Below are 10,718 nucleotides of genomic sequence, written 5' to 3'. Positions count from 1 at the left end.
AGGCACACGGGTGAAGAACCTTATCGGTCTCTCCGCTCTGGGACAGCACGGCTCCTATCCCTGAGTCAGAGGCGTTCCACTTCAACCACGAACTGGCGGTTAGGGTCGGGCTGCACCAAAACTGGCGCAGTAGAGACCGTCGTTTCAACTCCTTGAACGCGGCTTCGCACCGATCCGACCAGGTGAAGGGGACTTTTGGAGAGGTCAGGGCTGTCAGGGGCTAACTACCTGACTGTAGCCCTTAATGAACCTCCTATAGAAATTAGTGAAGCCGAGGAACTGTTGCAGCTTCCTACGGCTTGTTGGTTGGGGCCAATCTCTCACCGCCGCAACCTTGGCTGGATCAGGGGCAACGGAGTTAGAGGAGATGATAAACCCCAGGAAGGACAAAGACGTGCGGTGAAACTCACTTCTCGCCCTTCACAAACAGTCGGTTCTCCAACAACCGCTGCAGGACCTGACGTACATGCTGGACATGGGTCTCAGGATCCGGAGAAAAGATGAGAATATCGTCTAGATATACGAAGACGAATCGGTGCAGGAAGTCCCGCAAGACGTCGTTAACCAAGGTTTGGAATGTCGCGGGGGCGTTGGTGAGGCCGAACGGCATGACCAGGTACTCAAAGTGACCTAACGGGGTGTTAAATGCCGTCTTCCATTTGTCTCCCTTCCGGATCCGAACCAGGTGATACGCATTTCTAAGATCCAGCTTAGTAAAGATTTTGGCTCCATGCAGGGGGGTGAACACGGAATCCAACAATGGCAACGGGTATCGATTGCGAACCGTAATCTCATTCAGCCCCCTGTAATCAATGCATGGACGGAGTCCGCCATCTTTCTTGCCCACAAAAAAGAAACCTGCCCCCATCGGGGAGGTGGAGTTCCGGATCAGCCGGCAGCTAATGAGTCCCGGATGTAGGTCTCCATTGATTCGCGCTCAGGTCGTGAGAGATTGTACAGCCTGCTGGACGGGAACTCAGCGCCTGGAACCAAATCAATGGCACAATCGTACGGTCGGTGCGGGGGAAGGGTGAGTGCCAGATCCTTGCTGAAGACGTCAGCAAGATCGTGGTACTCAACTGGCACTGCCGTCAGATTGGGAGGGACTTTGACCTCCTCCTTAGCCTGTAAACCGGGAGGAACCGAGGATCCTAAACACCCCGATGGCAGGTTCGCTCCACTGAAACCACCACCCCAGACGGCCAATCAATCCGGGGATTGTGCTTCAACACCATGGGAAGCCCCAAAATCACGCGGGAGGTAGAAGGAGTTACAAAAAACTCAATCTCCTCCCGATGGTTTCCAGACACCACCAGAGTTACGGGTTGTGTCTTGTGTGTGATTAAAGGGCAGGAGGGTGCCATCTAGTGCCTGAACCGCAATGGCGGCAAGGAAAGCGCCACCAGAGGGAGCCTACCTCCCCTTGCCCATCTGCTGTCTAGCAAATTCCTTCTGACCCCATGTCCACCAGTGCTGGGGCTTGAAGGGTTAAACTCCCCGCTCAGGATTGTAACATGGGAGTTGTGTGGCAATCTGGTGTGTCTCATGTGAATGTTTGACCCCCCCCTTAGCCCAGTCTCTGAGGGCGGTTGTTGTTGTGGCCGTTTGGGGCAGTTTTTCTGTGTATGCTCTTTTGAGCATGCAGAGGAAAACACTCCCCGCGGATCAGCCTCCTCATTTGGCCCTGTGCGTTTCCCTAACAACGTCAGCAGGGGGAGCTGTTGCCCCACGAGCGCGGCGGCTGTTGGAGCGTGGGGAGGGCGGCCCCTTTTCGAACCCGGAAGGGAGAGGGGCGGCGGCGTATCCGGTCACCGTCCTTCGCCTCGCTCCCCGACGGCGTTCCTCCAACCGATTGTATAACGAGATCGATAAGCCCATCTAACTCCCGCTGTTCCTCCCTAGCTACCAGCTGCTCCTTCAGGACCAACGTACAAGTCCGTTATGAGGCGGCGCGGAGCGCAACGTTATTCCAGCCGACCTCGCAGCCGCGATGCGGAAGTTGACTGCATAAGCGCTGCGCTATCGTGTCCCTGTCCTCATTGACAGCCGCACAGTGAAGCGGTCTCTCCTCTGTTAGGGTGATCAAAACACTGTTCTGAACTCCCCACAAACCCAGTGTATGCTGATAACAACCGTGAGTTCTGTTCCCAGAAGCGCCGTAGCCCAGGCGCGTGCCTTACCCCGAAGCAGAGCAATCACATAAGCTATTTTACTAGCATCTGACGCGTACATGACGGGACGTTGTGCGAAGACGAGGCGAACACTGCATGAGAAAGTCCGCGCACGTCTCCACACAACCTCCGTACGGCTCAGGAGGGCTTATGTATGCTTCAGGGGATGGTGGGGAGGGTTGTTGAACCACCATGGAACGTTCATATCCTGCACAGGGTCGGCAGGAGAGGAGCTGCAGCAGCGCTCTGCTGGCGGCCCACACAACACAACCTTGCAAATAATGCAGATGATTCAGCATGCGGATGGACGTGATAACTGGTTTTTTTGTTTCTTTGTTTTGTTAGCAGTTTGTTCGTAATCAACTGATAAAAAATAGTTTTACTATCTGTGAAATTAGAAAAAGTGATGAGGAAGTATGGATTTTTTTTTCTTAGAAACAATTTCAAATCAGGAAAATGACACGAGGGACTGAAAATATCAGCTATTTTAAAAATAAATATTGTTTTCCTTCTTTAATATGTTATTATTAAATTTTAAAACCATTCACACAGAAAGTAAAACAGAGATTGAGGCTTCTCTTCTCCACACTGTAGAATAAAAGTATAAAGCTCAAAACTGCAGCAGCCAATAGTTTCCTCTAAATAAAAGTGGAATTTTTTTAAATGCAACAAGGGAAACACATGAAGTTTCAATCAATTTTCAATCAATTTTATTTATATAGCGCCAAATCACAACAAACAGTTGCCCCAAGGCGCTTTATATTGTAAGGCAAGGCCATACAATAATTACGTAAAACCCCACGGTCAAAACGACCCCCTGTGAGCAAGCACTTGGCGACAGTGGGAAGGAAAAACTCCCTTTTAACAGGAAGAAACCTCCAGCAGAACCAGGCTCAGGGAGGGGCAGTCTTCTGCTGGACTGGTTGGGGCTGAGGGAGAGAACCAGGAAAAAGACATGCTGTGGAGGGGAGCAGAGATCGATCACTAATGATTAAATGCAGAGTGGTGCATACAGAGCAAAGAGGAAAGAAACACTCAGTGCATCATGGGAACCCCCCAGCAGTCTAAGTCTATAGCAGCATAACTAAGGTATGGTTCAGGGTCACCTGATCCAGCCCTAACTATAAGCTTTAGCAAAAAGGAAAGTTTTAAGCCTAATCTTAAAGTAGAGAGGGTGTCTGTCTCCCTGATCTGAATTGGGAGCTGGTTCCACAGGAGAGGAGCCTGAAAGCTGAAGGCTCTGCCTCCCATTCTACTCTTACAAACCCTAAGAACTACAAGTAAGCCTGCAGTCTGAGAGTGAAGCGCTCTATTGGGGTGATATGGTACTATCAGGTCCCTAAGATAAGAAAGGACCTGATTATTCAAAACCTTATAAGTAAGAAGAAGAATTTTAAATTCTATTCTAGAATTAACAGGAAGCCAATGAAGAGAGGCCAATATGGTGCTCTGTATTTGATCATTTGCAGTCCATGAACTCACTGATGAGTCCAAATCTATGTTTTTAAATGTTTCTGGACCCCTGAGTGATCAAGGAGATTATGACACCCTTTCAATTCAAATGCTCAAGCTGTGGCTGCCTTATGAGAGGATCTTCTTGACATCCTTACAGCTCAGGGTAGTTTGACTCACTTGTTGTTGTGACATATTAACTGCCTGCATTTTCTACAGGGTCACTACTGTGGATACAGTCAGATCCGCATTGGAATTTGGTCCACGTTTTACGCCAGATGGGTAGTTTAACTCACATATCTTAATAATTCTTGAAATTGGAAGCAAAAGTTTCTGATCTTACGTGTTTTACTTCATTTTTTCAACTGTAAACAAGGTTTAGTGGTTAGCACTAGTACCACGCAGCAAGAAGGTCACGGCATCACTTTCTGCTCTTTGTGTGGAGTTTGCATGTTCTCCTTGTATCTCTGTGGGTTTCCTCTCACAGTCAAAAACATCCTTATTTAGGGTCTTCTACTTTCTCTGCCCCTGACCAAGGCAGCATCTCTACATCTGGAGTTAGTACCAGGCTGGACTGTGGCTGTCCACTGCTCCTAGTGGTTGGATTGTGTCTAACTGTAATTACGATGGGTTAAATGCTGAGGACAAATTTTGTTGTGTATATGTACAATGACACGAAAAGCTCTATTGTGTTCTATTATTAAATACTGGACAAAGAATTATGTTTCTAAACTAATTCATTGGTTATTTTCCTCTGCCGTGTTTTTCATCTTCTGCTTCATGTCTTCAGCGATGTAAATGACCTATTTTCATAAATCAAACATACAGATAAACCGGTCTTATGCTGATTTGTGTTTAAACAAGTAACTTGGTTATGTACTTAGGGATGAGCCCTGATTATAAATACAAGACAGAGATCCAGCTGGTTTCCAGAAGCAGGGGAGAGAAGGAAAGAAAAGAGATTATCTGTGGTGAGTTCAATGCTTTTGGAAAACTAAAAATGTCTCCCTGCTTTCTCTGACAGAGAAATCTAAACAATTAGGAACTCATTTGTTGATTGTGCTGGGGACCAAACCCTGGTCCTCAGGGACGCACTCAGCTGAATATTTATATGTCCATCTCTTGATGTTCTGCTGAAAGGTGTTGCAGCTGTCTGTTAGCTTGTGGTAGAGCAGGAGAGATGGAAAAATGTGCAGATCACATGGTCTCTGAGGACAAGGATGTGGAACCACTCGTTTGTAACCAACATTAACCATGTCATGTTCAGGTCATATTCATCAGAAGAGAATTGGGAGCCATGCGTGCTGTTGTGGTCGCCGCTGTCCTTTTTCTGGTGGTCCTGGTCTTGATGCCGGAGTCTGATGCGAGTAAGAACCAAACAGTCATAAATATTGCAGAAAACAGGAATAAACCCTAACAACATTCTTTTATGTGTGTGTGTGTGTATGTATTTAAGACATCACTGAATCTTCATTGAAACATCACTGTCAGACAACTCCAAACGTTCCGTGTAACAATGATGGATGGCGCAAGCTGGATGAGCATCGCTGTTTCAAGGTTTTCTCTTCCCCGGAACCCTTTGCCGTAGCTGAGGTGATTACAAAACTACATATCAGTACAATATGAAAAACACATTTCCACTTCTTTTTTTTTCATTCACAGTGAAATGATTCATTAATAATGATTCAATTTGTTCCCTAATTTTCTCAGAATCACTGTACAGGCATGAGTGGACACTTGGTATCAATTCTTAGCAGTCAAGACCTTTCGCAAGTGAGTTGTGAGACTCTGAAAATTTCCAAAAAGAGAGAGTACTGGATTGGGGCCGTTAAACGTAATGTAAGTGGTCAACATTTATTTTACAATGAAATGTAAGTAGAGAACAAGCGTTGGATGTTAAACCCCAAAACATGAAACTCTTCTGTTTTTTCCGCCGTCTGCTCGTTCATGTCACTGTTATTTTTCCAGCTCAGAGGACGGTTCATATGGATGAAATAAGGTTGTAGCTTGTTGTCTACCTTCCTGAGGTTAGAAACTAGTGTTGATTCTTTTTCTACAATGTTTATGTTTCTGTGAAGGCTCTCAGTTGTCCAGGTGGTTTACATAGTAGAGAAGCTTGAATCTTCGACTGGACTGGGTTGCTTGACGCAAGGAAGTTTCGCTTCTATTCGCAGAAGCTTCCTCAGCTAAATTTCTTGCTCTGGTAAGCCCCTTTCACATTGGTGTATTTGCAGAGCTGCTCATTGTAGCGTATTGTCTACGGTGAGTTGAGGAGCTCTACGCCTACTTTTAGCAGCTCTACGTTGAGTTTTTTTCTCCCTACGCAGCAGTATGTTAAGGGCTACGTGCGTAGGACGGAAGAAACTAAACATGTTTAATTTTCTTCAGTGTAAGAAAGCGTAGAGCGCTGAACGCTGTTTTAAGCAGGTCTGCACAGCACAGCGTTACTGCATGCAAGTCTGTGCGACACTGCGCTCCTGTACACAACCAAAAACTGAGAGCGTGCATCCAGAGGAATCAGCTGAGAACATGATCACATGATCACACAGCCCATAGCACCTGTGTGAACATGGTGAACATGGAATCGAACCTCAACTCAGAAATCCGGAAATACAACAGAAACAGTAGGTCGGTCGCTCACTCTCTCGCGCGCGCTCTCCCTCACTCTCACTCTGTCTCTCTCTCCCTCTCCCTCTGTCGTGGTTTCTCTCTCTCTGTGTCTGATCAAACCTGTGACTTTAAAATAAAAGCGCACTTGCTGAATGTCGGTGCGCTCATCAACCGCCCTGATCAATCAGGTCTGATCAAATCAGTGGACCTGATCGGAGCAACCGAAGGTTTAAAAGTTTAACGAGTCACAGCGTTTCATTCACGGCAGCCTTTAACACAGCTAGACTCAGCAGCATTTGTACACAATGAAAGTGATCCACCAAGACAAATAATAATAATAATATTAATAATAATAATAATGTTAAATGACTCTGTTTTTGAGCTGCACCACACCTGCAGTAGAGAACAGAGCGCACTTCAACAGAGGCAGAAAATAGCACTGAACTGGTTTAATAGCGGCATGGTACACGCGACTGTGTGCACACATTAAAAAGCGAACACATGCAGCTGCAAGTATGAAACAAACATGGAAAAGGCTGAGTACGTGCGCATTTCGGGTGTATTTAAATGAAACACAATGCTGCAATACGCAGCTCTACAAATACGCCAATGCGAAAGGGGCTGTAGTCTGACTTCTGTCTTGACTCTTGTAGAGAAGAACAAACAGAAGCCAGAAAAAGCTGGAGTTTTAAACCTAACCAGACCCCTCCTACTGAGAGGCAGATTGCTATTGGCAGTGACTAACAGTTGCTGTAACTAGCACCTATTGTGCTCTAGTTTGCCTCCTCCTAATGACAGGGCAGCTGTCCCTCCTAACAATGGGACTGAAGCCTCTCCTGATTCATGGTTTGGGGGTTCACAGTTGGATCACTGGAAGGTTGCAAAAAAGAAAAACCTGAAAAATTTCTGAACAATTAAAGATGTTGTGTGAATCATTGGTTCTTTTAGAACAAATTCATCTGGATTGATGGAAACCAAGAGATGACGTTCTCACACTGGACTTTTGATCTGCCAAAAAACTTGGCCAAAAAGCAGGACTGCGTGGTGACTAACTATCATTGTAAGTTCAACAGAAATGGAGCAGTTTCTAACTTGAAAAGATTGAAAAATGTGATTTTTTTTTTTTTTTTATTGAAGTGGCTTTTCTGTATGTGAAGATAATCTTCAAGTGTAAAGACAGAGTTTGAACAAGTGATGGAAAATGTGCAAACACAACTGCCACAGTGATAATACAGCTGAAGTCATGTTGTCAGGGTTGGATTTGTGATGGTCTAAAACCTGTTAACACTATGATGCCAAAAAAAAAAAAAGAAAAACCTGCCTAAAATCAGTTTTAGTCAGTTTAGCATATCTAAAATTGGTAAAAATGGGCAAAAACTTGTTATACCCTTGGTCAAAACCTATCAAGTCTTGCTATGAACTCACATTTAAATGTCATGTGTTTTCTCCTTGTTTAATGTACTTCCTGTACATTAAATGCCGGTTATTTTATAATTGGTGACTAGTTTACAGGCTGTTCCTAATGTGGCAAAAAAGGAAGAAGAAAAAAAAACAGAATCACAAACAAATTGCAGTGATCCTTCCATTTACTTTGACTTCTATTTTATTGTAGTCTGTTTGGACCAAGATTTTCCCTGTTGTCAATTTCACTTTATTTTACTAGTGTATTTCCCTGCATTAAAGGCTTTCAACACATTCCAAAATCTTTTGGATGCAAAGCATTTATCACTGTAATTTTACCATTGTTTCTCACAATACTTAAGACATTTATTCTATGATAGATGGGACATTTTCAATCATACATTTTAACAGTAGAAGTCTCACTAATAATATTTCAAAAATTCAAGACTGTTTAAAGAGTTCTAATAAACATTTTTCATTTAATTTTCATAAAATTTTATTACAGAGATTAGAGCATGCCATAGGTATTAAAGGCACTGCGCTGCGGTGGTTTGAATCATATTTGTCTAATAGATTACAATTTGTTCATGTAAATGGGGAATCTTCTTCACAGACTAAAGTTAATTATGGAGTTCCACAAGGTTCTGTGCTAGGACCAATTTTATTCACTTTATACATGCTTCCCTTAGGCAGTATTATTAGACGGTATTGCTTAAATTTTCATTATTACGCAGATGATACCCAGCTTTATCTATCCATGAAGCCAGAGGACACACACCAATTAGCTAAACTGCAGGATTGTCTTACAGACATAAAGACATGGATGACCTCTAATTTCCTGCTTTTAAACTCAGATAAAACTGAAGTTATTGTACTTGGCCCCACAAATCTTAGAAACATGGTGTCTAACCAGATCCTTACTCTGGATGGCTTTACCCTGACATCTAGTAATACTGTGAGAAATCTTGGAGTCATTTTTGATCAGGATATGTCATTCAAAGCGCATATTAAACAAATATGTAGGACTGCTTTTTTGCATTTACGCAATATCTCTAAAATTAGAAAGGTCTTGTCTCAGAGTGATGCTGAAAAACTAATTCATGCATTTATTTCCTCTAGGCTGGACTATTGTAATTCATTATTATCAGGTTGTCCTAAAAGTTCCCTAAAAAGCCTTCAGTTAATTGAAAATGCTGCAGCTAGAGTACTGATGGGGACTAGAAGGAGAGCATATCTCACCCATATTGGCCTCTCTTCATTGGCTTCCTGTTAATTCTAGAATAGAATTTAAAATTCTTCTTCTTACTTATAAGGTTTTGAATAATCAGGTCCCATCTTATCTTAGGGACCTCGTAGTACCATATCACCCCAATAGAGCGCTTCGCTCTCAGACTGCAGGCTTACTTGTAGTTCCTAGGGTTTGTAAGAGTAGAATGGGAGGCAGAGCCTTCAGCTTTCAGGCTCCTCTCCTGTGGAACCAGCTCCCAATTCAGATCAGGGAGACAGACACCCTCTCTACTTTTAAGATTAGGCTTAAAACTTTCCTTTTTGCTAAAGCTTATAGTTAGGGCTGGATCGGGTGACCCTGAACCATCCCTTAGTTATGCTGCTATAGACGTAGACTGCTGGGGGGTTCCCATGATGCACTGTTTCTTTCTCTTTTTGCTCTGTATGCACCACTCTGCATTTAATCATTAGTGATCGATCTCTGCTCCCCTCCACAGCATGTCTTTTTCCTGGTTCTCTCCCTCAGCCCCAACCAGTCCCAGCTGAAGACTGCCCCTCCCTGAGCCTGGTTCTGCTGGAGGTTTCTTCCTGTTAAAAGGGAGTTTTTCCTTCCCACTGTAGCCAAGTGCTTGCTCACAGGGGGTCGTTTTGACCGTTGGGGTTTTACATAATTATTGTATGGCCTTGCCTTACAATATAAAGCGCCTTGGGGCAACTGTTTGTTGTGATTTGGCGCTATATAAAAAAAAAATTGATTGATTGATTGATTGATTTATTGCAATTATAGAGACATGGTTAAAGGAGGAACATGTGGATGCTGTCCCGCTTGAGAGATATGACTTTTTTGCAACAAACAGTATGACTAAAAGGGGAGGTGACGTGACACTTTATGTTAGATCTAGTTAGCAACGTGAAATTATTCATGAAGCAATATTCACATCCCATCCAGTATTTGTTTGAGGATCATTGTTTTTTAAAGATTTAAGTCATGTTCTAACATGTTTCTTGACAATGTGGAGATGTTCCACCAATCACTGGTCCTCAAACACTCAGCCGTTCATGGACGCTGCTGTTGTACAAAATCATGATAACAGTCACATGTTGACATCACCTGTTTGAGATCACATCTTTCTTTATTTGCCTTTATTTTCCTCCTTTTGCCTTTATTTTGCCTTTATTTTCCTCCTGTCCCCTGTCTTTTTGTGATGCGGAACAATTCTGAAATGCAGGAATGAACATTAACACACAAAACAAGAAATATCTTGTTTCCATACTGTCTGTCAGAAGTCAAAATGAATGTAATAATCACTGCTTTTTTCCTTTTTTTTTCTTTTTTCTTTTTGCATTATCCATCTCTTCCTGTTTTCTGATTTTGTTTTGCAAAATCGTAGTGTTATCCTGTATAGTTCAGATTATAAATGAAACTAATGTTTTATGTTAAATATTTTACAGCTTGGGGAAGCTGGCATGACGTCCAATGCTTGAAGAGGAGACCCTTTATTTGTCAAAAAAGAATGTGATCATCAACTGATGAATTTCACCTTTCCGTCGGTGTCCACATGACAGCCTAATGACGCATTACCGTTTTTCACTGCAGGCAATATTATGCAAACATTTAAAAACTTTAAAGTAAACATGGTGGTGTGTGTGTGTGTGGGGGGGCTTCACATTGTTTCCTTTCAAAGATAAGATAAATCTTTGCAAAGCTTTTAAATTCCTGCAATAAACGTTCAGCATCAAAAAACACATTTTCATCATTGTTGTTGTCAGTGTGTATTTGTCCCAGTATTATGGTATTATTGACAAATTAAAAGCACAAGTGTGTTGTTATGCAGGATAAAGAAAGATTCAATCAAG

General features: G+C 43.1%; 1 long non-coding RNA gene across 1 annotated transcript; it reads left to right on the top strand.

Moving 5' to 3' along the window:
• Positions 1–7,216: 7,216 nt before the first annotated feature.
• On the top strand, positions 7,217–10,433 carry LOC117503147. The gene is made up of 2 exons (XR_004558498.1): positions 7,217–7,293; positions 10,314–10,433. It is a non-coding gene; the product is annotated as an uncharacterized LOC117503147 (long non-coding RNA).
• The last annotated feature ends 285 nt before the right edge of the window (positions 10,434–10,718 follow it).

The sequence above is a fragment of the Thalassophryne amazonica genome, chromosome 2 (assembly GCF_902500255.1).
Source record: "Thalassophryne amazonica chromosome 2, fThaAma1.1, whole genome shotgun sequence".
NCBI lineage: Eukaryota > Metazoa > Chordata > Actinopteri > Batrachoidiformes > Batrachoididae > Thalassophryne > Thalassophryne amazonica.
Note: the sequence above shows the minus strand (reverse complement) of the source record. Positions and strands in the feature narration are given on the sequence as shown.